The sequence below is a fragment of the Ornithodoros turicata genome, chromosome 2 (assembly GCF_037126465.1).
Source record: "Ornithodoros turicata isolate Travis chromosome 2, ASM3712646v1, whole genome shotgun sequence".
NCBI lineage: Eukaryota > Metazoa > Arthropoda > Arachnida > Ixodida > Argasidae > Ornithodoros > Ornithodoros turicata.
The window spans coordinates 104,859,283-104,886,993 of NC_088202.1; the positions used below are offsets into that span (position 1 = coordinate 104,859,283).

The window sequence follows — 27,711 nt, forward strand, 5'->3', positions numbered from 1 at the left end:
CCTTTGTTGATGGGTCCTATGTGATCCATAGAAACTACTGCGAATGGTCTGTCGGGAATCTCTCGGAAGTGTAGTTGTCCTGTTGGTTGGTTGGTTCTGTGGTTTGTGGTTTGGCAGGTTTCGCAGCTGCGAACGTACTCTAAGACATCTGCGTGCAATCCAGGCCAGTGGTATTTTCCTGCTATCATAGACACAGTTCTTTTTGGGTCCATGTGGCCGTGTTCGTCATGATAGAGACGAATAATGATGTCCCTCAGTAACAGTGGTAGCGCGATGACCAGTTTTTCTTTACCTTTGTTCCGAAGTACGCGTATCAGTATTTCTTCTTCTAGGACATAGTCTTTAACGATCCTGTTGTCGCTCCTTGTGAGGGATGTCTGTGGTTTTCTGAGGGTTTCCATGATGAGTGCCGATTCCGGGTCTTAAAGCTGAGCGTTTTTGAGTTTGAAGTTCTCAGCGCGCACGGTGACAAGGGCAACGATGCTTCCCGGAAGCCTTGACAAGGCATCGGCTACTACATTTTGTTTTCCTTTCTTGTGCTTGATAGTGAAGTTGAAGTCGCCGAGGTCCAGTGCAACTCTTGCAAATCGTCGAGAAACGGTTGCTTTAGAGGCTAAGTGCATTGCAGTCCAGTTATCTGTGTATATAGTGAAGCTCGGGAGACCCTGTAAATAAAGTCGGAAACGTTCAGTTATAGCCCAGTGTATGGCCAGTGATTCTAGCTCGTTCGCATGACGTACTCTGTCCTGTGCAGGAACGAGTCTGCTGGCAAATGCCACGGGTCGTTCATTGGATCCGTGTTTCTGGCAAAGTGCCGTCACCGCAAGCGCACCGGTACCGCGCCGAAAGCGTCACAGGAAGCGTCAACATAGAGGATTGTTTCTTTGAATGGGTCGAAGAACGCTAGTATTGGTGGATTCTTGATGCAGGATTTTAGTGTGTCTAAGGAGCGCTGGCATTGTTCAGTCCATTGGAATTTCACACTTACTTTGGTGAGTTCAGTGAGTGGTTTTGCAACTTCTGCAAATCCTTTTATGTACTTCCTGTAGTACCCGGCTAATCCAAGGAATGATCGAACTTCTTTGGCGTTCTTGAAGGATGTGTATTTGTCGATGTCTGCTGTTCTGGAAGGGTCTGGGGTTACGCCGTTGTTAGAAACGATCCTCCCGAGGAAAGATATCTCTGTCTTGAGAAATTCGATTTTTTTATGTCGACTTTAAGGCCTACTTGAATCAATCGCTTAAGGACAAGATCGACAACTTCAATGTTTCTCTCTGCGTCAACAGTGTGGATGCATATGTCGTCCATGTAGAGTACAAGTTCTTCTGACCATTTGAACTCCTCGAAGTATTTTTCCATGGCAGCTTGCATTGTAGCTGGAGCGTTGCACAAGCTGAAACTCATTCTGTTGTACTGAAAGTGCTCATCCTGCGTGACGAATGCAGTCTTGTGCCGGTCCTCTTTGCGAATAGGTATGTAGGTATGTGGTGTCGTGGGGAACGAGCAGGCCGACAGCGCCGCAGAAGCAGCACTCTCGTCTCGGAACCGGACCCGTATTGTTCTGCTCAGAGGAGACCGCCGTTCAATTCTGCGACGTCTAGTGACACCCCTGGCTTCCCGCCAACGGACAACCGACATTCTTCCCCCCTCTATGTTGAACAGAGTTGATCCCATGCTCGCTTTCCGCATGCCACGAAACACATCTCGTCAGGATGCTGCATTAATCCACCGCATGCGCCTCGATGTGGCCTTTACAGCTCAGTGGCGTTACCGCTTGAGACAAATTGATTCTCCCACCTGTTGCCACTGTGGTGCTCTTGAGGATCTGGAGCACATTCTTCTTCATTGCCCTCACTACGAACCTTCCCGAATCACACTCTCCGAGTCTCTTCGTCAGCTGGACTCTGGCCCTTTCTCCCTACCGAAATTGCTTGGTCCCTGGCCCAATCCAGCCCAGCAACGCTCTGCGCTCAAAGCTCTTCTGACATTTCTGGACACCATCGGACTTCGATCGTTATTGTAAAGGGGCTCGTTATTTTATTCCCCCCATTCCACCAAGCACTGGGGTAGAGTATCGCCTGTTGCGATGAAACTCCCCACTCTCCAAGACCGAAAATAAAGTTGTTGTTGTTGTTAGGTATGTTGAAAAATCCCTTTTTGATGTCCATTTTTGTAAAATAATTGGACGGTGCTAATTGGTCAAGGACATCATCAATGCGAAGCATGGGATAGGGATGCTTGATGGTTTTTGCGTTTAGCTTTCTGAAGTCGTTACATAAACGCAAAGGTGTCGTGAGATGGTGGGGCTGATGCACAACAATACAAGGCGAAGCATATTGAGAGTGTGAATGAGACACAATTCCTTTCGAGAGCCATTGTGTTACTTCCTCCTTCATAAATTTGCGGTCACTCCATGAACAGCGGTAGGGTGCTGACCTTATTGGTATATCGTCTGTTAGTTGAATTGAATGTTCCACATCAGAGACACTGCCAATGTCGGAATTCCCACTTGTGAAGGCTTGTTTGTTCTTCTTTAGGATTTGCTTCAATTTTTCTTGTTGTTCAAGGTGTAGGTGGGAAACATATGGAACAGTTGCACCTTCGGTAATGTCGGCAACACAAGTGTCGTAGGTTGCAGTGTCTACAACGGGCGGTGCATCAAGAGTCGGTAGAGTCTCGGTTTGCGGAGTGCTTATTTCTCCTGAAAGTGATGAGCCGAAGTACTCAGCATTCGGTTTATTCTCTTCATTTGTACATAGTGTTGTTTGGGTGCTCTCTGCTAGTACAAGCGCGCATCACCTCCCAACCTGCTGCCCGCGCTGCTCAGCGGGAGCAGCGGCGCTGTCGTATAGCAGGTTGTCCACCAAACAAGCGCGCTGCTGTAGTAGACGGAAACTAGGGCTGCGTCTACCAAAAAAGCGCCGACAGCACCGGTAGGGGGCAGCGCTAGCGACAGCAGGCGCTGGTTTAGTAGACAAGCTCGCTGGTTTTGCTGAAAATGGCGGCCAACGAGCAGACGACGAGATCCACGATGGTACCGCGCAGTCGATTACTGGATGTTTTTATTTCCGAAGCCTCCGAGACAGATGAAGAGCTGTGTATAACTGGCGCGCTTTCCGTCCTTACTACAAAAAAGCAAACAGACAAAGAATCCGAGGCCATGCACGAGAGCCGCCTTCAGGTTAGTCTCGCCGAAAGCGTATCTCGGTTCAAACCCTACCGCTTCCAGACCGATTTTAGAATGTCACCAACATCGTTTGAGGTTAGTTCATGTATCCACGACCCGTATAGGTTGCATGTTGGCGTCGGGTAGCCACTGTGACGGTGATGAGCCCAGCAGTCGATGTGGACGCCATGTTCAAACTACGCAGCGGGCGATGTCGTCTGCTATCGTGACGTCACACAGCCAGCAGCAGCGCGCTCAGCGGCTCCCGACCTGCTGCCTGCGCTGGACAGCGCTGGCAGCGGCGCTGCCTTAGTAGACGCAGCCTATCCGCTGGAAGCGGCGCTGCAATAGTAGACGCAACCGGTCCTTGCTGGGCTTGAGGCGAAACGGGATCCGATGGTGCATAAAGAAGACTTTGTAGAGCACGGTCGTTACCCTGCAAACGTCTACCGCCTCCCTAGGGTACGACGTCTGTACCGGCACATCCAGCCTCGCCCATCCTATCGTCCTTTCATTGCAGAAGCTCGTTTACCGTCTGTATTTAAATTTTGTATGTGAAGGAAAAAATGTCAGTTGAGAGAGTCAGCAATCGTCCCATGTGGCTCTTCCTTCGTCCTTTATTTTGCTTGCTGCTGTGGAGTCACTATGCACTGTTACCAACAACCCCGCCTCGGTACACCACCCGCGGTCCGGTCCTGCCAATCCTCACAGCGTTCGAAGACCCATCGCCATACCGTATGCTCTACCTGCATGGTTCATGGCTCTAGACGCGCACTTTGACCACATACACATCGGCGTGGTAGGCACTCTACTACTTGCCAAGGGAAATCGTTACCTGCTATATCCTGCATCGACCGGTTCACCCTATGGCCGGAGGTAATTCTGCTCGCCGACATCTCTGCGGAGATCGTCGCCACTGCCCTTTTAACCGATTGGATAGCCCGGTTCGGTGTTCCTTCTAGAAAGAAAAAAAAAAGTTGGAAAGGTGGTAAATGCCTCTCTTACCACCCCGCTGCAACACATTCTTGCGGAAAGGTATAACGGCACTGTTTACCTCCTCGACCGCGGTGCCATCTTTCGGTCGACAACATACGCAGGGTGGTAACTGAGCCCATTTACCACCCACGGTACAGCAGTGTATTATATGACGTAACGATCATTTCTCGAAGAGACGGTATCAACGTATTTCAGGTGTAATTTAAGTAATCAGCAATACGGTTGTATTTTAATCCGAAATGTTGTCACTTGTGGCGGCATATTTTCCGTTACTACGACGCGGAAATCTCCGAACCGTCACTTGCAAAGTCGCTTGTCCAACGAAGAGGACATCAGAATTTGCGAAGTCGCACTGTATTATAAGAGTGTCTGTTCTCCGGCAAATTGCTGCCAGGTTTGTGATCCACACAGTTTCTTTACTTGATGACATACACACACATTTGTGATTATGTAGCGGTAGTCTGCACGACCTTTCGGCCTAACACCTGTGGCGTTGCGCGTGCGGCCTTGTGCGAAATGTTTGTAAGCTCGGTTAATTATTGTCTGCGTCTTTCCCCTGGTGATCGGTCAATAAAGCTAATTTCTTAATTTCGCGTTTTATAATTCGTAATAACCCGTAAACCGAATTTTCACTGAGTAATTAGGACAGCCATATAGATAGAAATTTGCAAAAATAATCATGAATTTGGTATGGATGTATCACGCTAAAAACGTACAAAAAGAGCAGAACAACACAAAAGAAGAGCAACAAAAGATACACTAGTAGCATATTTCGAGGAAGTCGTACTCGTCACAGCTCAAGCGCTGTAGGCCTTCGGACGGTCCATTTGTGCACTTGAAGGGTATGTATTTGACACCCAGGGCGGTAAAGCTAGGACCCACGCCCCGGGCAGAACAGTACCACCTTGCTAAAGGGATTAAACTTCACACATTTCTGGACTAACGTTTGTGACAGGCCATTACCACACAAAAAGGAATAAAAAGACAACCATTTTTCAAAGAGTGGGGCATTGTCCAGCGCCTCCAACTAAAGAATACTTTGCGTGTCGTCGGTCCCGCTATATCCTGGACAGACCGATTGCCAGTCGTGCTTCTCAGCATTGGCAATGCCTTCAAACAGGACCTTTGCTGCTCTCCAGCAGAACTCGTCTACGGCTTACCCCTGCGGCTCCCTTGCATGTTCTTCTCCCCTGTCCCGCCAGATGCTGTGCCGGACCCGTCTTCCTACTTGTACCGCTTCCGCTCCAAACCATTACGGACATCAAGCCCTGCGCCTTTGCGTCCCCACGTTGTGCCTTGTGGTGCCCAGACATGACCTCTGCATGTTCTTGTGCGGCGGTACGGCATCCGCGCCCCCCTTCTGCAAGTCGACGGTGTGCCCTATCTGGTTCCAGGTCAGCGCGTGAAGTATGTCTGCCTTACTCTTCCCCGAGGCCCTGACAACGTGTCCACGGGCGCCGACCGCCGCCGCACCTCCAAATCCTCCTCTCTTGGATCTCAGGCCGTCGACCGCTTCCTCGACGCCGACCGCCCCTCCACGGCTTCCAGTATATCCGCCTCCTGCCCGTTGTGTCTAGTGGCATCCATACGTCCATCGTTCCATTCCCCTACCTCGGTGCTACACACTACATCACATCTAGGGCCACGTAGCCTTCATTCACTACGGCGTAGTCATCATCACGCTGGATACAACTATAGTACATCATGTGCGCTCGAGGTTTCGTTTCCCATCACCGCTGACTTCAACTTACCCATTCTGACCTATCCTTCAGCATCAATGTCTTCCTCACGGCTCTCAAACCTCGAATTACGATCGCGCACAAAACACTTGTAGCCCATTCCACGTGCTTACAGCATTCTACAATGAAAGGAATAACTCAAATGCCGCAAACAGAACAAGACACATATCCGCACACACTACACCGCGTGTAAATCCGCCTGTGTTGCGTAGCGCCCCTACCGGCTACGGCCATAACTGACAGCGGTAAGTGGCACGAGAAAATCAGCTCGTGAGGTGGGAGTGGAGAGCCTCGTCTAATTTCTCTCTGGGTGATCTTGGCGAAATGGGCGCACGCGACTCTCCCATCAACAGCACCAGCCGCACACGTTTGTCAACAACGCATTGCATTGTGAACACGACGATTCATTGGCAAATGTGACGTGCATAGCACATCAATAGCGAAAAGTGGAAAATCTAGCGAGAAGGTAGTGAAGCAAATGCCTCAGGCGTGAAGTGGCCGATATTTCAAACAGAGACTGCTGCTCTACTATCCATATAGTATCAATTCTAATATCCATATTTCAATACTCCATGGACGTCCCTGGGACGTCTACTGTTTACTGGGACGCCGCAACTAAAACTCTCTAATCAGTGGGCGTATATTGCACTTTCGCAAAGACTCTCCTAACTGTTTCATTTTTGGAACAGACCTTGCAGTGCATATGGAAATTAAACGCAATTATGAAGGTGCGCTAATGACTTGCGATGTACACGATGAAACCGTGAGTCGGCTGTTAAACGCGCGACCGTGACTGAAACGAACCTCAAACGGGCAATAACTCAGCCGAGAGCAATTTCGCTGTATAGAGAATGAATGTGTGCATCTGTTTCACGAGACATTTTAAACGTGTTATTGACAAGACTGTTCCGGACTATTCTGGATCGCGTCGGTGCAAGGATCGGGAAATATACGAACCAGGCGGCTACGTGCGCTATGAAAACTGCAGCTTTCCTTTTTGCGGTATTTTTATGTAAGTATTCCTGGTGGATAGAGGTGATTCAGGGATTCAGGCATTCATTCAGCATTTGTCGTATCTGAAGGCAAAATAAGAGACGAATGCGAAAACTCTTTTGCATGATTGTTCCAGGAGTGAACTGTCTTGTGCGGAAGGAAAGAAAAACCAGTGCGAACTGAGAAAGATAGCGTAATTTTTGTTTGATCTTACTTTTTAATTATGACGCGCATGGTCTGTCCCAGCGCATGATGCATCTAAGGTGCGGCGCAGCTTCGATGCGCGCATCTGTGTAATTTGTCTCACATCTGTGGGATTAGTACACTGAAATTATAAACTTATGCATCGGTAACCTCATCGTACTTGTATTCCCCAGTCCGAATCAGTATTGTCCCAGGTGAGGTTAAGTTGACAATTCCTGGTTTTCCGTCTTGAGACAACTATGATCATCAGCGACTCCAATCCTGGCACAGAATACTTGCCGCATCACGGAAGACGACGCGCCTGAACTGCTTGTAGCTTGTAACCTGCCCCCAAATGGGCCTTTTTCACCAGTGATTATGCGCGTGCGCATGACCTTGAGTGCGCCGCTCGAGGTGCGCGTGACCGGCGCCGTGTTCAATAGATGGCGCTGGATCGGGACGACAGAACTGGAGAGGAGCGGGGACACCGTACGAACGGCGCGAGCTCGTCGGTCCTACTCGGGACCGGTTTTTGGTTCTTTGTGCCACCCACGTTGGTTTGTTTTGGTGCGGGCCGAGGGTAGCTCGCTGGACAGCCGCTAGCGAGCGTACGACGCGTATGTGAAAAAGGTGAATCACTGTTCGAACCCATAATCATACGTCAGAACGCGGATGTGTAGCAACCGATCCGCGCAGGCCGGTGTGAGCATAAGCCAAATAGAAATACCTCGTAATATGCGTATCACGTACCCGATGTAGGCATAACTCCCACAGAGAATAAACTTCTTTATTTCGTGACATGCTACATACACTGCTGCGTACGTACGTTCACTAACCGGCTATTTTAGTCGTCGCGAAAGAGGGTTGCGGCGGGGATGGCCGGCGAGGCTGGGTACCATTGGTATGTGATTATAGACGATAGCATAGTATTCATTCACAAACGAAACTTGAAGTCGAACTTTTCCGGTGATGGGATTGCCACCTCTAATTAGTAGGTAAATGAGAAGGCAGGTATGTGACACTCTCGAGTGATCAATTGCTATCCCATGTGGAAACCATCACCGTTGAATGGACCTCAAGAGCAATTATACAGTTATGGCGTGAAATGCATCAGTTCCGTTTATAAAATTCAGCGGCAACAATTGCGCCCCGCCCACTGCAGTGTAATATAATTTTCCAAGGCTGAATATTGCGCAGTTTCTTTCTTCTTTTTTTTTCATGTGAATGCTATGTTCTGTAAGATATAAATAGTGTTGCCTCCTTAGTTAACCCTCGATGTCTTCTTTTCCTTTCCTTACGTTGCTTACGACAAGACAGTTCGCAACTTGAAAGTTCGTGGAGTGAAGATCCCGAGTATTCAATGACTTTGAACTACAAATGGCGAAAGGGCAAACGTCTGTCACGTGTTTCGATTTCGTTTTGTAACAGACGTCGAATTCGCAGAATTTAATGACAACGAAATTATTTGTTGATGTAGCGGTGACCTATGTCCAGAGATGTCACGCACGCCTTCGTAAGTCCCTGCTTCTCTATTTCTTGCTGCATGCTTCAGACAACAGAGTGGTTGCTTGCGACCCTTAGCGTATTTCTTACGTTTAGATACAGAATGACTATATTCTGCATGTGCAGAAGTTTACGCTAACTACCGCTGGCAATAATAATAATAGAGAGCAATTACGAACGGATCATATGAAACGATGCGCATGTGGACAGAAAGCACAACTCGAGCACTCTGCAAACGATACTCCCAACGTCAGTGGAACACAATACAACAAAGGGCTAAAAGGAAGTGACGATATGTTGTCTTCCGTCTGGAGAGAGAGAGAGAGAGAAAAAAAAAACTGGATTTGTCGTGTTTTTCTTTTTATTTGTTTAGAAACAGGAAGAAAACGAAGTTTTGACTTTTGTACGACTTATTAGTGACGCCGACGATTTCTTAACGAACATTACAGAACAACTGATGGTGTAACAAGACTTATACAGTTTTGTTAAAACTTAAAGGGACCATGAAAGGATATTTGGACCATGAAAGGATATTTGACACGCCTACGATCATTTTGAATTTGTTCCTCTGTACTAAAGCATTCACCCTGTGAAATACGAAAATACGAAGTTGAAAATCGTTCAAATGTCCCAAAAAAATTCGATATTAACCACTGCCGTGAACGGCGGCTGCTACGACTCGCCCGGGAGGCGAACTGGCCGTGACATCATACACAGAGGATGTTGCCGATTCACGGATGATCTTTTGAGAGCAAATTGTAAAATTTGCAAGCAAGCTTGCAAACTTCACCATGAAATATGTTTTAACTGAACCTGGAGCTAGATCGTAGCTAATCGTTGAGACAAAATCCTACCAGAAATGCAATGCATAGCCGTTGATTCCGGAGCGCGTTTCCCTCTCTGAGCTGCTTCTTCGTCAGAAAATGTGTCTGACGGTGGCCTTTTGGGAGCTGCTGCGTAACGAAACGATTGACGCTGTGTGCGTCGCATAATCTCTGACAATTTGCGTTTCGCCATATTTCTACTGATTTCGACGGCAGGTATACGACGTCGTTGCTGTCCAACCCGAAACCATGCACCCACGTGGTCCCGCGGCCCTGCTGGAAAAAGCAGACTGGATCTCATTCAGCGACCGCACCAATTTCAATGAGTTTCAATGAGAATTTATGCATCTAATTCATTTAATGTGAATATAGCAAGTATTTCTCATCGAAGTAATGAGAAGTGTTGCGGGAAAGCTGACTTTATGTTTGAGCGCTCGAACAGATGTTGTGGTGAAGGAGTCTTCCAGGAAACCGGGAGCTAATTGGTCCAATGAGAAACAATGACTTTCAATGACAACTGAGACACCCAATTCATTTAATGTGAATAACGCAGGTATTTCTAATTGAAGTAATATTGAAGTAATCAGAAGTGTTGCGGGAAAGCTGACTTTATGTTTGAGCGCACGAACACATGTTGTGGTGAAGGAGTCTTCCAGGGAACCGGGAGCTAATTTGTTCAATGAGAACCAATGACTTTCAATGAGACCTGCGACACTGTCGTGACGTTGCCCACCTCTGTGAGGCCGACAACGGCGAGCCCTTTCACCACCCACCACCACCACCACAATTTATTTAATGTGAATAACGCAAGTATTTCTCATTGAAGTAATGAGAAGTGTTGAGGGAAAGATAGCTTAATGTTTTAGCCCTCTAACAGGTGTTGTGGTGAAGAAGATTCACAGGAAATCAAGAACCAAATCAAGTAATTAGTTCACTAGGTGCCAATGAGAAACAATGATTTCCAATTGGAGCAATCTGAACCGACGTGTCGTGCAATGAAGATCCCCTTCACAGAAGAAGAACGAATTGGGCAATTGGTCTAGCATCGAACCATCATGATCACTGTGTCAATTGAATTAATGTTCGCAAAGATGTTGGGCAGATAGGACTGCTCCATGCATAGATGAAATGATGAAAAGCATGAAAGACACATTCGAGGGATAGAGCAAGTTGGTGAGCACTGAATACAGAAGTCAATCATTCTAATTTAAAATACCTTCTATTCGAAACGTGTTTGAAGCGTCCTAGACACTACCATTGGCACAAACTACGCAACTGACGAGTTTTAAATTGCTTACATTTAAATCCATATATTTTTTTTTTTTTTGCACTGGACGAGAGTGAAAGAGAATATTCTTCTTTGCCCCAGGAGCATGCCCCAGGAGCATGAATATAGCAATACGCAGGAGTGCCTCAAGTGAAGTATGTTCTCTACCGATGCATAGTTGTGCACATTGTGTTTGCAAGTGGTGAACAGACTTGTGTAAACAATATATAGCAAAGCATATCAAATAATGTACGCTTGTATGTGACAGCTGTAAGTATACTCCAAACAAGAAAATCTCAAAAACATGATACATGACATCGTGTAAGAAAGATTGATGTTTATAGCTTACGTTATCTCTGAAAAAAAAAGAAGAAAATGCTAGAAAAGACGTCAATGGTTATGTCAAGATTGTCGCACTACTAACAACAATTAAAAACGTGAATGATATATGCAATCAAAGAAATTTTACCATGAAAGGAAAATCAGTTTTTCACAACGGTATAGTCATCACTCATATTCAATCTTCTTTGGCAACTTGATGACCACAAACTGCTTATTTAGTGTCATGCGCATACGTCTACATGCCAACACTACAGGTGAAGGTATTCTTATTCACTGCGAAATATAGCATACTGTTACGTTTGTTCCGAACACTGTTGTATTCCAAAAGTGTCAGTGAACTTAACGTTTCCTGACTTTCTTGACGAAAGCTAATGCGAAGATTCTCGGCATATGACCCGCCGTTCAGACAAACTATCTCGTTGTTTGTCCTCTCCCAAGCAGCACACAATATTGGGCCCATATTGGCTGGTCATTGGCGATACGGGTCCAATATGGGACCCGTTTCGCCAAGATTTTCCCCATATTGGCTGAAAATGGGCAATATGGGCCCCATATTGCCCACTTTGAGCCAATATTGGCAAAATCTTGGGAATATGGGCCCCATATTGCACGCGTACACCCCATATTGACTGAACGGGGTACGTAGCCCTGTTGCACAAATGCCCAAGCAGCACGGCAAGATTGAACGTTGAAGCGTGTGAAATACCCAATTCACTACATCGTTACATTCAACAACTTCCCGCAGACGATACACATTGTTCGAAACAGTCAACGTACTTGGCATTCCCAACGTAAAGTTCGCTAGATTTCGACACCCCAATATTCCACGTCTTGAAAGTCGCCGCCATCTTCCTTCGCGATGCCAATGCCAATCGGCAATCGGTTTGATAGGAAGGGATGGCTATTCTGTAAAGTTAGGTGATTTCAAGTTGCTGCAAGCAGTGTAAATTGCTCTGGCGTGTGTCCGTCACCGCAACGAAAGTGTTTCGCTGCTTTGTATTCCCGGAGCGGGTTGGAAATTGCTGGTCCACAGAATATTGCGATCCCAATGAATGGGGTAACTTCGCCAATAATTCTGGCGGTTACCGTGGTACAGGGAGGGAGCTTCCCAATGAAGAGTTCTGAGGGATGTTCGCATGTTTTCTGTGGGGGGTAGTCTCTTGGACTACCCAAACAGGCTCCAACAGCTCCCCATAGAGCCCATAGTTTGAGATAATTCACACAACACTGGGCACACGACCAATGACAGTGCAACGTTGTAGAAATTATGCAATGCCCGTCGGCCAATCAGGAGCCTTAACTTTGGCTGACCATTCGACCGGTTCTGGCTACCATCGACTTCTACCGGATTTCACGCCTACCGCCGTTACCCGATATTCAAGATAACAGAAGCTTCTTTTGGCTAAAAGAAATATTTATTTGACACAAAGCACTGATTCAAAGATCTGATACATGGGTGCACTGTGAATACAAAGTACACTGCGTTGCTGACGCACTGTAACAAAGTTCGAGCTTGAAGCAAAACGAACACGCCCGCGCATGTTCTTCACTCTCCAACCGCTCCAACTCACGAAGCATTCCAGTTCCGGAGTTGATAGACTGTTCGTGGGATAATAGTCGTGTCTAGGAACAGCACAACACACGTTGAATCACATCGACGCATGAATAAACCAGCGAACACTTCTACAAACTGTTCTGCCGATTGACATCAACGAAACACGGAACACAAGAGGACGCCTTGCCGGCGATTTTATGATAAGCATCTTCTTTCGTTGTTTCCAGAGCAGAAAAGACGTTTGTGTGGCACGTAATCGTAATCCTGTGTTTGTTGTCAGGCCTCAAAATCCGACGGCGCCCGAACGCGTTCTTCACGCTCCAACCGCACCAGCCCACGAAGCATTCCAGTTCCGTAGTTAATAGACTGTGCGCAGGATAATAGTCGTGTCCAGGAACAGCACAACACGCGTAGAATCACAAACTGTTCTGCCGATTGACATCACCGAAACACGGAACACAAGAGGACGGACGCCGCGCCGACCGATGCGAGTTATTTCGAAACTATGCTGAAACGGCCGCCGGGACGCTGCACACACATGCGCGCGTACAAAATGCGATTTCAAAACGTTGTCGACCAATCGGAGCGCGCACACAGTCTGGGCCAATGAGCTTGCAACGTTGTAGATTGGCGCAGTGGTACATACTCTACAGCCGCATCATCGGTTACCTGAGGAGGACTGACCCAAATCCGAGAGCAAGAGGGTTAGCACGCGCCCTCCCTCTCCTGTGCCACCATCATGTCTAACCTCCCTCTTTCACCCTCCCCTCTTCTCCATCCCCTGGGTGCACCGAGCCGCCACTTTAGAGTAGGCTGACCGCACTTTCCCCCTACATCACCCCCCCCCCCCCCCCCCTGCGATCCCAATGAAGGCTCCTGAGGCTCCTCGCCGCCCTCAGTGTGTCATTGGGGAGCTGTGGGCAGCCCGATGGCATTAGGTCGCTCTTTCGAGAACATTTTGCGACCCTACACGACGCTGCGAGCACTTTGCTCTCAGTGCCGAGCCTTTTATGCGAGCTGAATACTCGGCTGCAGTCAAGGCCCGGCACACTGCCCGTCGTTTGACTATCCTTTTCAATAGCTGCTTGGCGGGCGGTCTCTTGTGTCCTTCCATGCGCGACAGCGTTATCTTGCTCTGCAAAGACGAGTCTCGCAGGCACGATCGGAACGCTTATAGGCCCGTGTCTCTATTGAATACGGACTATAAGATTATTTGTAACGCGCTATTGTGTGGCTATTGTAGCGAATTTCTCCCGTTTTGGGCCTTGTTATTCCTCCTTGGCAGGCCTGCGCTGTCCTCGGACGGTCCCTCCAGCTCCACGCTTCTGCGTTGTGTGATGCCCTTTATTGGGCTCATAGTCGCATTCAACCTGCAGTTTTGGCCTCTTTTGACCAAGAGAAGGCTTTCGACAGGGTGCACCACAGGTATATGTACCTGGTCCTGCACGCTTTTGGTTTCCCTTGAAGGAAACAGGCGGGACAACCTTCATGTTGCGTGATATTCAAGAAAGTGATTTATTCGAGAGGAGATCGTGCCGGGAACGGCTCGGCGCGAGAGAATAGCGATGGCGCTGTATGGCGATGGCGCTGGAACCGCTACAGTTGCCCCCCTCCTAGTGAATGGGCGAAGTCCATGAATGGTGCGTGCAGAGTACTGGCGCCCAGGACACGTGGCGGCGGGGCGGAAGCTGGCGGACGGAGGCTGTAGGGCAGGGACTTGCGGACGCTTGGGGCTGACAAACGGTGTAGCCTAGCTGCGAGCAGGCTTCCGTGTAAGCCGGCTTGAGCCGATCAATAGAAACTTGGTCGTCCTTCCCGTTGATGCGGAGCATGAAGTGCTTCGGTGTACGGCTGATGACGGGGTAGGGTCCGTTGTAGGGCGGTTGAAGGGGCTTGCGTACGGCGTCGACACGCACAAAAACGTGCGTGCACGTGAGCAGGTCCCGATGAACGTAGACCCTAGCGCCAGAGGTGCGACGCGGGGGCGTCGGACGCAGGTCGGCGAAAACGGCTCGCAGCCGAGAAACATAGTCTGTGGGGTCGGGAACGGTGGTGGCGGACGCAGGCGCGAAGAACTCGCCAGGAAGGCGAAGGGTCGTGCCGTACACCAGCTGCGCGGTAGTGCAGCCCAAGTCGGACTTGAAAACCGACCGCAGGCCGAGAAGGATAACTGGTAAGGCTTCAGTCCAGGCTGAAGAGTTGGAGTGGGCTCGCAAGGCGGCTTTAAGGTGACGATGAAACCGCTCCACCAGGCCGTTAGACGCGGGGTGGTAGGCGGTGGTGCGAGTGCGGTGGGTGCCAAGGAGCGCAGTGAGGGCGGCAAAGATGGACGATTCAAATTGCCGTCCCCGGTCGGTAGTCATGGTGGAAGGGACCCCGAAACGGGACACCCACGTCGATACGAAAGCAGCGGCGACAGTGCTGGCGGTGATGTCGGGAATAGGTGCGGCCTCGGGCCATCTCGTGAATCTGTCAATGACAGTAAGCACGTAGCGGTGCCCTTGCGAAGGCGGTAAAGGGCCCACGATGTCGACGTGTACCTTGTCAAAACGCTGATCTGGCGGAAGGAAACTTGCGACAGGTGCCGAAGTGTGGCGGTGTATTTTCGCCCGTTGGCAGTGCAAGCAGGAACGTGTCCACTGTTTGATCTGGGCGTGCATGCGAGGCCAGACGTATCGCGAGGCGATCAACTTCTGCGTTTCCCGTATGCCCGGATGAGATAACGCGTGGAGGGTGGCGAAAACTTGCCGGCGGAGAGTGACCGGGACGAAAGGCCGAGGGTTGCCAAGAGAGGTGTCACAAACGATAGTCGATGTGGCTCCAGGAAGCAGGAGGTCCTCAAAATGGAGCGTCGAATTGGGATCCGCGCGGAGCGTGGCCAATTCTTCGTCTACAGCCTGGTGATTGGCCAACCCTTCGAGGGAGAAACGGTTGTCGGGGACAAGACGCCGGTCTCGTGAGAAGGCGCTGATACGACTGAGGGTATCCGCTACAGTATTGTCCGTGCCGCTGATGTATCGGATGTCAGTGGAGAATTCAGAAATGAATGAAAGTTGGCGGATTTCTCGAGGGGTGTAGTTGGTGCCGGATGACACGAAGGCGTAGGTTAGCGGCTTGTGATTGGTGTAGATGATGAAGGGCCGACCCTCGAGAAAATGGCGAAAGTGTTTCACGGCTAGGAAGACTGCGAGGAGTTCACGTGAAAACGTGCTATAGCGCACCTCCCTGTCCTTGAGCTTGCGCGAAAAGAAAGACAGAGGCTGCCATTGGTTCGAAACTTGCTGCTGCAGGACAGCGCCGACGGCTGAGGCGGAAGCATCCACCATGAGGACAGTGGGCGCGTCGGGTACCGGATGCGCCAGAAGAGTGGCGTTCGCCAAGGCGAGCTTAACCTTGTCAAATGCGTCGATGGCGGACTGCGGCCAGTCGAGGGTGGCAGAGCGACTCTTGGCTGAGGCGAGTAATGCTTCTAAAGGCTGAAGAGTTGATGCGCAGCCGGGTATGAACCGACGATAAAAGTTGACAAGGCCGAGAAATTCCCGGAGCTTGCGTGCCGAAGGCGGTTGGGGAAAGTCTCGGATGGCTTGAACCTTGGTTGGTAGGGGGGTGATACCGGCGCTCGTGATAAGGTGGCCAAGGAATTCGAGCCGCTCTACGCCGAATTCGGACTTAGCGGCGTTGATTACGATGCCAAAGTCGTTGAGCCGGGCGAAAAGGGCACGGAGATGTTCGACATGCTCCTGCGGCGTAGAACTTGCGATGAGTAGATCGTCGATGTATGCAAACACAAACGGTAGGCCCCTGATGACTGAGTCGATGAACCGCTGGAAAGTTTGTGCCGCGTTTCGCAGGCCAAACGGTATCCGCAGAAACTCAAACAATCCGAACGGCGTGGTGATTGCTGTTTTGCCGACATCCGCGGGCGCGACCGGTATCTGATGGTACGCACGTACCAGGTCGACCTTCGAGAAGAGTCTGGCGCCGTGCAGATGAGCGGTGAAATCTTGCACATGAGGAATGGGGTACCGATCCGGCACCGTGACACGGTTCAGGGCTCTGTAGTCTCCACATGGCCGCCAATCCCCGGTCTTCTTGGGGACCATGTGGAGAGCTGAAGACCAGTTACTGGAGGATTGTTGGACGATGCCGAGGTCGAGCATGTGCTCGAACTCTGCTCTGGCCACTTTCAGCTTCTCCGGGGCCAAGCGGCGAGGGCGAACATGCACAGGCGGCCCGGTGGTCACGACGTGATGCACGACGTCGTGCTGGACCGGCAACTTCCAGTTAGGGGGTTGAGTAAGCGCCGGAAAGTCTTGAAGAACGGCCTCGTACGGGGTTTGAGGTGGCGGCCGCCGGAGGGTTGGTCCGATGGTATGCGTTGAAACAACGGCGCCCTGAACAGACAAGTTAGTGGTGGTGTCTATCAAACGGCGGCGGCTCATGTCAACAAGTAGGCCGAAGTGGGCCAAGAAGTCAGCTCCCAGGATGGCGTGGGGGACCTTGGCGAGGATGAAAACCCAACGGAAAACGCGTCGTGGCCCGAGATTCAGGGTCACGAGTTTCTCGCCGAACGTGGTGATAGGTGTTGCGTTGACGGCTTGCAGGGTGTTATGAGGTGCGCGGCGTCGAATGTCGTCAGCGGATGCTGGAATGACGCACACCTCAGCGCCAGTGTCCACTAGAAACCGCGTGCCGGAGCAGCGGTCGGTGATGAAGAAAAGACGTGGACGACTGGTAACTGCGTCAGCGAGACTGGTCGCCGTCAGTTGCTGACGCTCCCGTTTCCCGAGCGGGAACAAGGAGGTTGACAGTGGCGGGCGTTGTCGCCGAAGTTCTGGTGATACCAACACTCTGTGGAGTCAGCAGAGAGCGGGCGCAAGGGGCTGCGGCGACGACCGGCGCGGCGAGGGCTGCGGGGCCTGGGACTTCGGGGACGATGGCTAAGGTGAAGCGAGGGGGAGATCATGGCAGTGAGTCGCGCTACCTCGTCACGGAGAGCTTGAAAGTCAGCCAAGGTGGGCGTAACGGGGGCGGAGGATGAAGAGACCGCAGAAATGGCTGGTGGAGCAATATCCATGATCTTATCCGCCATCTCTGCCAAGGCTTCCAGGGACAGAGTGGAGGACGTCGTGAGAATCATGCGCACGGTGTTTGGAAGTCGCTGCAAGAACAGCTCGCGCAAAATCGATTCGTCCACAGCTGAAGCACGATCGCCCAAGAGTTGCTGCATGCGACGGAGGAGTTGGGAGGGTCTCCTGTCGCCCAGGACTTCAGCAGTGAGCAGCTGGCGGAGGCGCTCTTGTCCAGAAGCTGTGGTACGACGGGTCAAGGCTGTTTTGAGGGCGTCGTATGGGCGCTCCGTGGGGGGACGGTGATGATGTCCCGCACCTCAGCAGCCTCGTTTGGCCCGAGCGCTCCAACGACGTGATAGAATTTCGTCAATTGGGCGGTAATACCGCGGAGTGCGAATTGTGCCTCAATGTTGGCGAACCAGAGGACCGGGTCAGCCGGCCAAAACGGGGGAATCTTGACGGTCAGGGCGTGCAGTACAGGTTGATGAGCCCTATCACCGTGTGATGGAACGTCCTGCCCGGGAGGGATGCTTGGAGGTGCTGGTTGAGATTCCATTGAATATCACGTTCGGGTCACCAAATGAAGGAAACAGGCGGGACAACCTTCATGTTGCGTGATATTCAAGAAAGTGATTTATTCGAGAGGAGATCGTGCCGGGAACGGCTCGGCGCGAGAGAATAGCTAGAATAGCGATGGCGCTGTATGGCGATGGCGCTGGAACCGCTACACCCTGTTACGGTTATTGACTGGGTCAGAACTCTGTACGCCGGAGCTTCAGCTACGATTGGGCTAAATGGGGCTCTGTCTGACCGTTTTCCAATAAAGTCCTGTGTGCGGCAAGGTTGCCCTTTGTCTCTTGCTCTCTACGCCATGGTCTTTAGTCCACTTTTGGAGTCTCTTGCAACTTTCCTCCCTTCACGTATGCTCAAACTACCTGGCTCTACAGCTCTTCCGCTTTTTGCGTACACGGATGACCTGTCTCTAATACTTAGAGATGAAGCTTGTGTTGCCGCTGTCTTAGGTGTTCTAGATGCCTATGGCAACGTATCAAATGCGCGCATTAATCGGGCGAGGAGTGTTTTGCTCTTCCTTAATGCTACTCCTTCGTGCCCTGCGCCCTTTGGCATTCCTGTTAAAGACGATGTTCGCATACTAGGGTATAACTTTAATAGTTGCGGACTGTCGCCGTCCTCATGGCTGAGGGTGCACCAGCGCAGTGTCCCCGTTCTTGCTGATCTCAGAGGTTTGGTGCTCCCTATCACGTGTCGAGCCCATCTTGCCACCTCATGGTTTTTCAGTAAGTACTGGTACCATGGCAGTGTCGTTATTCCCCCTCGTCAGATCTTGGTAGCTGCTTCTCGCACAGCTTTTCGTTTCATCTGGGGTGGCAGCGTGGAATGGGTGTCACGCGCCCGCATGTGCTTGCAGCGGGAGTTAGGTGGCCTATGGGTTCCACATATGAAGACCAAGTGTCTTGCCCTTGGTCTTAAAGGTATTTTTGATGTGCTCATGGAGCCGTGCCACCCTGCCCATGATCTGTTACAGTTCCTCCTGGGTCCTGATGTCAGGTTTTTTCGGCTTTTTCGGTGAGTATGCCTCGATCTGAGTTTGTCGCACCCCACCTCAGGGAGTATGCCTCCTCCATGCGGCGCCTGCGCGAGTCCTACCCAGGTGAACGCATTTCTACGTGGACTGTGAAGCGACTGTACAAATCCCTCTTGGAGCTTCTTCCCATGCCTCCGGCGGCTGTAGGCCTTGGTGTGCCCCGGCAGGTTGCTTGGCGTCTTGTCACCGCGTGCTGGTTCGACGCACGTCGGGCTAGCCTGCAATGGCGCTTGGCACACGGCGTGTTACCGCTTCGGGACCGTCTGGCTCGGTACGGAGTCACCACTCCTTTCTGTCCATTCTGTGCTTGTCACGAAAATGCGGAACATGCGTTTCATCAGTGCCTTGTGCCCGATGAAACGCAACGCAAGTATTTCTCATTGAAGTAATGAGAAGTGTTGAGGGAAAGATAGATTCATGTTTTAGCGCTCTAACAGGTGTTGTGGTGAAGAAGTGTTGCGGGTTCGAAGCTATCTTTAGTAATTATTTAATTATGAAGGTGCTACACACTAGCACCTTCATAATTAAATACTTACTAAAGATACTTACTAAAGATCACGCATTCGGTGGGCTGTCATTCAAAGGCTCTTTCAGCCTCCCGTCCCGCATCGCGATAGGAAACAGTTCCTCCTTCTGGCAGTTGAGATTAACTACCAGGTGTGGATTTCTCGCTGCATTGCAGCACAGGGTGGCCGCATCCGTAGTGTAGCAGAAGTGCTAAATCTTGTTCGAGCAGGGGTTCGTCGCGCTCTTCGTAGAGAGAGAGCTGCGCTGGGAGCTGTGCACTTTGCAAGACGGTGGCAGACATCTTCGGTCCTCTTTGAAGATGATAGAGGTACGTATGTGCTTTACTTTTAGGTGGCCAAGTACAGTGTGCCGTTGTCACGTTCGCAGCTTTCCGCGAGTATTCGTTCGTTGCATGGTGACGTCCAGCACACATATTAATCTAGAGATCATATTGCTCTAGAGTTGGCATCTACGTAGCCTTAGTTTAGTTCGTGTGAAACGTTAGAAGGAGCCAGTCTGTGTGGCTGGTCTTCCGCTCCGATGCCAATACAGGCTGCATAGCAGTACACGGCGGCCGCGCTCGGGGGCCGTCACACGTTCTAAGCCTCGTTCGAGCGGGTGTTCGCAGAGTTTTACAGAGGGAGAGAGCAGTCCTTGGTGCTATGGAGTTCGGAAGACGCTGGCTAACTTCGTCTGTGCTATTCGAAGAAACGCATGGAAGGTACGTTGTTCACTACTAAGCGTTACTTTCCTTCGTGCCGTTATCCCGTACGCAACTCTCCGCAGTCTTGGTCTGTTGCATGGCGACGACAAGCACGAACAGCAATCCTTAACGTGACGTGATTTCACAAGCAGGAGTTGGCATTGCACTAGTTCTAGTTTTAGTCCTAGCTTGTTGAGATAGTTATATGGGAGCCAGTCCTATAGTGACTGGTCTTCCGCCTCGATGCCAATACACACACGGGATCTTTGGCATTGGCAGTTCTGTGGGACCGCTTGTGTCCTTCAGCAAGGCGGCCGTAGCACCTGTTTTTTTTTGTTTTTTTGTTTGGGCAATGTTGTGTTTCTTTGATTTTTTTCGTTTTTTTTGAAGCGTTGTGAACGTGGATGAATTAGATCCGCAGAAATAAAAAAGCGAAAATCAGACAAAAGTAATATCAGTGGTGAATATTATACAGCATAATGCTTTATTATTACACGGAGTCCCCGTTGGTGTTATCACAGAAATATTGGCAATATTGGCGCAAAATGGGCTTGCCAATATGGGCAGCCCATATTGGTCCAATATATGGAGCCTGGTTGTGCTCCCCATAATTGTCCAATATTGGCAGCCCATATTGGACCAATATTGGCAATCTTGGCAGCCCATATGGGTCCAATATTGGACCAATATTGGCGTGCTGCTTGGGCTGACATTTATTACAATCTGTAGTGGAATGGTACACGACCCCTTTGGCGATCATTCACTTGTAAGCGGTGGATGATGAAAGCAATACTGCCGTTGCATTTTTGAATATGTGAACGGTCTCGAGCTCTACACCTTTCCCAAGCACCCGTGCAGACGAAACTTTCAAAGCATGTTGCACAAATGGTTCTGAAACAGTTGATCAGCATAATCTAAGACAAGTGTTTGTACTTTGTAGCGGCCACTGAAATAGGGCACCGAGTGGTCCAAAATTGAACGCACTTTTTTTGCAATGTGAGTCAATCAATAAAAATTGAAGGACATTGACGACTTGCAATAGAGAAGCTCCATTTCACACGCAAACTTAAGCATGAGCGTAAAAAAAGAAAACAGCCTCGATCTACTGTAGAACCAGTCTGGAAAAGCAATGCCAGGCTGGAACTAGGCTTGCCGGGGCAGTTTCCACGCTGGGACAGTGCAGGTTGAATTTCCATTCTGGAACCATCCAACTTCCTTTCGAAAACCAGGATAGTTCAATGCTCAACTCGATTTGGAAATTGGATGTTCCAGCGAGTACCCTAGATAGTGTTAGATCCCTGGCTGTGAAGATAATCTGGGCTTATATAAAGCGAAAAAAAACTGTCGGGATTAATTGAACAACGTGTGTATATTAAATTATGCTCAAATACAATAAAACATATTAATGAAATAATAAAATAAACAAACTAAGAATAATAATTATAATGATAAGTAAACCAAAATAATAAATTAAATCAAGACCGAAACGTGTGCAAAGTTATGCACACAACTCCGCGTTCCTGAGTAGGCTGCAAAAACAGACTGTACAATGCGACAGCTCTTGGTTTACCCTGCAACACTTCATTATGCCCTGCGACAGACATTAGAGGTTGTCCTTTAATGATCGCTGCATCTCTTTCACTGCTGCTTCATCAGGCAGTTCTCTTGGGGTTAGTGGTGATAGGGTCCATGGCTGAGGTATAGTACTCTCCGTCATGGTAGCGCCAACTACGTCCGCAGTACCTGTGAAACGAGACATCGTTATGCATGGGGGCAGAGATACGGAGTCGACACAGCAGCATAGTTAAATACATCTGCTTTTAACAAGCGCTTCCTGACTTCCATGACTTTCATGACTTCCATGTCACACCACTGAAAATATCATTTGCATCCAGAGTCCGAGGAAGGTGTTCATGTCGGGCTTTCCTTTACCACAGTTGAAATCGTGCGTCTGCCTTGTGGCAGCTCATTGATCATCACGTGAATTGGCCAAGTTGATTTTTGCTGATTTAAATACTTGTGCCCCATCGGTATTAAATGTATAAGATAAGTTGTCAATTCATGTCAAGACGTGACCGGGCTCGGATAATGCTTCATACTTTGCTCCGTCCAAGATACATTCAAATTTGTTTGCCTCTTGCTTCAGTACAGTGACTTCTGCAGTGTTCGGTTTACACTGCATTGTGGCGCTTCATGAGCCGCTCTGCGGAAAATGAGCAGGGGTGAAGGAGATTGCGCCTTCAGCTACTGCTAAATGTTCATTACATCTTTTAGATTTTCTGTTTCTCACTATCTGATGCACGACAGTATTACCAGCCAAACATTGCGCATCTGTGAAGGCACAGTGCAACTAAGAATATTACAGCCAAGCTGGAATATGTAGTGCATTGATCCAGTAAATAATCAAAGTCACACTGAGTCTAATTCATTTTTGCGGGAATTCATTTACAATCAATGGAAAGCTCTACACATCTAATGTGACTATACCACAAAAACCTACTGGCGAATCGAAATGGAGAACCATTCCAATGAGAAAATATCCTATTGCGGCTCATTGGTTCAATGAGACAAGACGGGGATATTCAATGGGTTTGAAGCCAACACTTCTCATTACATCTCATTAGCACTTTCTGTGATTTCTCATTGTATCTCATTAACGCTTACTGTGATTTCTCATTACATTTTATTGACACTTACTGTGATTTCCCATTACAACTCATTAACACTTACTGTGATTTCTCATTAAGATTCATTGAATATTGCACCATTTTCGATGTAATATTTGTCCCAATTCATTTGTTTGTTCAATTCATCTATTGGGGATGAGAATTCTCGCAGTCACTGAATGAGATTTGTGTACATGATATCCAATAGGTTCAATGAGATTTTCATAGGATTTTGAATGAGATAGTTTCTAGCAGGGGTATGTGTGCTCCAGGTCGTCCACAATTGGCTGAGAGGACTGGACGTTGATGACGTAAGCCCACTTCGAAGGGATGTATCCGGCAGTCACGCCCCGCTGTTATTTGCGTGTAACTGCGCCCCCGGTTCATTGAATACGGCTAGAAGTCGATGCGTGTGTGATAACGAGGGATCATGACAACCGTTTCCGGCAGAGTACTTGGAATTCGCGAAAATCATTTCATGGTTATTTGTTTAGCATATTTTTTTCGCCAACATCCCTGTCATTTTGACTTGCTGAAATAGCAGAATGGCTGTCTTAGTTCTTTTTAGGAAGAATTAAGAACAACTGGAGACTTACGATGACTAGATAAAAAGTGGAATAGGTTCTGTTTGGTTTAATTCAAAAAGGCATATGTTTTATTGAAAGTCTGACCTCGTGTATGCATTATATTTCGCCAGAACTTCGAAATTGTTGGACAATTTTTTGACGTAGAGGAAGAGAGGCGGAAAGAAACCGGTTGCCCTTCCCCTCAATTTTTTTCGTCCCCCCCACCCCCGAGACGTCGCATTTCCAATCTTCCCTTCAGCGTACAAACTAAATTTTGCTAATCTAAATTAACTAACGTATGTCTGACGAGCTTTGTAATCGCTGTTAGACTTGTTAAATCCATGGACAGAATTGCTGATAAACTTTGTTCATAGTATACTACAGCTGAATATAATGTCAGGAACACCAGGATCCTCGGTCCCTTCTGAACTGCCAGGCTGCGTTCCGCTCACCCGTTTTACATCCAAGGACGCGGACACTATTAAAGCAATGAAACTTCATTTTTAAGATGGTGACTGGGGAGCTTCATCGCTAGTGGCCACCGAACACCATGCGGCCCAGTCAGCTTCCTCCTGAGGCTCAAGCAAGTCGGCCCTGCCCCGACCTAGACTCCGCAGAGATTGGAATAACAAGCGAGCACGTATAGGAAATGGCGTCATGTACCCGAAGAGATCGAAAATGCGAGCTAGCGCGTGAAGCACCGTTCTCTTTGTGATACGTCCGTTCGAGAGATACGTGATGACGTTGTCAACATTGAAGGTAATGTAGTCTGTAGGACGGCGCCAAAGCAATCCCAAAACCTTCACTGTGGGCTCAGCTGATACGCAATCGTATGCGATTCAGTCTTCCAGGAGCTGTTTGATCCCGGTGGAAGAGTTCGACGACCGTTTGCGCTCCACGCCTGCTTCTGTTAGAATGGAGACTGCATCTCTATACATCTCGAATCTGTCAACCTCGGATGTGGCTCCGACAATCAGGTCGTCAACGTAAAACGAGCGCTGTAGTCATTCTGCCACTGCGGGGTATCTGTCAGTGATGCTGGCGAAATGACGACGCAGTGTTGCCGGGAGCAAAAACGGACTGGAAGAAGCATCGAATGGAACTCTTGTCATCCGCCATTCCTGTATTTCTGGCACAATTCAGACCGTAGGGTGCATCGGTGATACGGATGGTATCTAGTTTCCACATGTGAGCAGGACTGACATGAGATTCGACTGGTGCACATGCTACCGAGAGCGGAGCACACTTCCAGTACTTCGAGCTCCTCTATCGTAATAGAAAAATCCGCGCACTGACTTGTTAGGCGCACGGCTACTCGGTGGCAACGGTATCTTGTAGGAGCTTCGCGGTGGCCAAATGTGTATACGGTGATGTCTTCTGTTCCGAGTATCGGGCATTCAAGTTTTCTGGCTAGATCTGGACGGACCGGTCGGGTGACTCCCTGTGTCAAAGAGAACACGAACAAGGTGATTGCCAGTAGGTCCAATGACCCAAGCTTGAGCCGTTTGCAAAAGGACATTCGTGCTGGGTCGAATGCACGTTGTCGTCGTGATAGGTGTGTTCGATGTTTGATGTCTATCGGTGTGTGTGGATGAACGGTCGGAGTACCCGCGTTGGATCCGCACCAGCAAAGTCAGATTATGTCCCCCGCAAACTGAACAGGTTGGTGATCTGTACGAACGGCATTCAGCAGCAACGGAAAAGCAGCAGCATTTGGACAGGAGGAGTCTGCGCTTTTCAGACGAGGGAACCGTAGCGTGGCAAACTTATATTGTGTGGGTGGTGCTGTCGCACCATGGGCAATTTTGTGGCCAATGATTTGTAGCCCGTACGGTCAAAGATAGCGCCTTTGGAAGTCCTGATCGCTGTTGCAGACCGGAAGACTGTTCGCGTTGCTGGACCCGACGTTGTGCGAGCCTGCAGGCTTCTTGACTTTCAACGTGGGTGCGAAGTAATGTCATCATGCTTGTGATTGCGATGCCATAGTTGGCCTCTGATATACTGATCCACTCTATGGAGCGCTTGGCTGGACCAGATAGGTATGACAGCAGATATTTAAGTTTTTCAATCCTGGGTAAGCTTGCACAGTCATGAATCGTTGTCCTGAAATGGTCCCAGAATCCCTGCCAGTCCTCTAAGCTGCCTCCAAACGTGCCTCCGGACGTGTGCACGTGCAATTTTGGAAGGGCAACCGTTCGAATACAACATGTTATGTAGGAACACCGCATCGACTGACTTACGGCCTGCCGAGCACCAGGCACCGACCGGCAATATTCTACTATTTAGTGTGTATTTTCCCGCAACTCGTATCTACTTTATTTGTTATTTTGACACTGCCGAGCAAGAACACATGTATAAGAAGATGAGTTTATCACTCAAACGTCGCCATACCAGCACATGGCAGCTGTTTCGGCCAGTGCTGGTACGGTGGCATTTGGGTTATACACTCATACATTACGTTCAGACAAGGAGCTGTTTTTCCACAAAGACAGGTATGTTGCATAGGATACAAGGAAATATCTAAAATTAGTATTAGCGTGAACAATTACAAACATCTAGAGCCCTGCAAATGTCCAAGAACCAATCATTTTCCTTGTATTCAATGGCTTACGGGCATCGCCACAATGTTTGTAACTGATGCGGAAATTATTACACCCCAGAACTGAAGGCACGCACACTAACGCGCACACTCCCAGTAAGTTTCTCGAAGCTTCGTACAAACATGGACACGGTTTGTCAGACGAAGCACTTTCATCCATCAGCGTTCCTAGTCTTTTTTCCACGGGAGGGGTAAAGCATGCATATCCCTCCACCTCTTTTCCTGGAGATGGACACTGTGGACTGCGCGGGTGTTCGAGGTTCATATATTGTGACATCTGAGAAAAATCCTAACGACCTATGCCTAACGAGTGCGCAATTGTCACAAGTTACCTTAAAGCTCCGGGTGGGGGGGGGGCGCGGCACCCCTTGCCCCCTCTCGATACGCCTATGCTTCAATCGTGCGTTTGGCACAGGTTTTGTATGATTTCTGCATTGTTCGCTCATGTGATGATAGTCTCGAAATTGTTTTCTTTGGTAGTGCCTATATGACGCACATAACGAACGCCAGACAATACGAAACTTCTTTCGGACGCTTTTAAACGAACTCTCGTTAATTCCAGCGGTGATGTTCTGCGATTCTGTGAAGTGTCACCAACTGTGCATCGACATCCATGGCCCGTACGCCTTCGGCTACTGCAAGGCTGACAGGTGTGCATGTCGCGACGATATAGTGAAGCGTATTGCATTATTATCCTGATTAATAAAGTCACCGCTGTAAACCAAAGCTTCAAGACGCCTTATATCTCAAATTATTTCGCACTATAATTAGTTGATATCATCCAAGGGCCAAGAGCACCCATGATACAACTTCTGAACACAGTAGTTTCAGAACATTCATGATTCATTTGACCATCGTTTACAGTCTAGAGGCACTTGGTTTCTGTTTTGTTCGGTATGGAATGTTAGGCGCACAAAAACGGTTTTTCCAAAATCAGTACAACCGCAGCGAACTTGCGACACCTACAACAGCCCCCCGAATCTCCCGTGCGCCAAACACGCTCCTCTCCTTCGCCTTCATGATAGACACGTGATGCGCAGTGGGACGCGCGTCACTATGTGACGTGCGTGGAGGGGACCTCCTCTTTGGACCTTGGATCACATGATCGAGGTAACGTCGGCCACCATCGGTCAGCAACACCGCTCAGGCCTGAGCGTCTGCTACCACTTCCGATACGCTTGACGTTCTTCGGTTACGTGATGTCCAAAATTAAGGATTCGAAGGCCGCAAACGCCCCGATGAGACTGCTGGGACCTGTTTCTCTGGGCCAGGTGGCGCAAGTGTGCAGCAACGACAGCGTCCGAAAATATGCAGCGCGCGGTAGTTTAGCAGACGACGTGGAACTTTCAAATACATGATAGAGTTTTTCGCACTTGGCAAGATTCGCCGCTTTTTCTGTGGATTTCCTACAGGTTTTGTAGCTT

The 27,711-nt window shown here is 49.2% G+C and overlaps 1 long non-coding RNA gene across 1 annotated transcript; it reads left to right on the top strand.

Annotated features, from left to right (window-relative positions):
- Window positions 1-6,813: 6,813 nt before the first annotated feature.
- Window positions 6,814-27,030, top strand: LOC135385905 (uncharacterized). Its single transcript, XR_010420533.1, has 3 exons — window positions 6,814-6,913; window positions 8,555-8,590; window positions 26,850-27,030. It is a non-coding gene; the product is annotated as an uncharacterized LOC135385905 (long non-coding RNA).
- The last annotated feature ends 681 nt before the right edge of the window (window positions 27,031-27,711 follow it).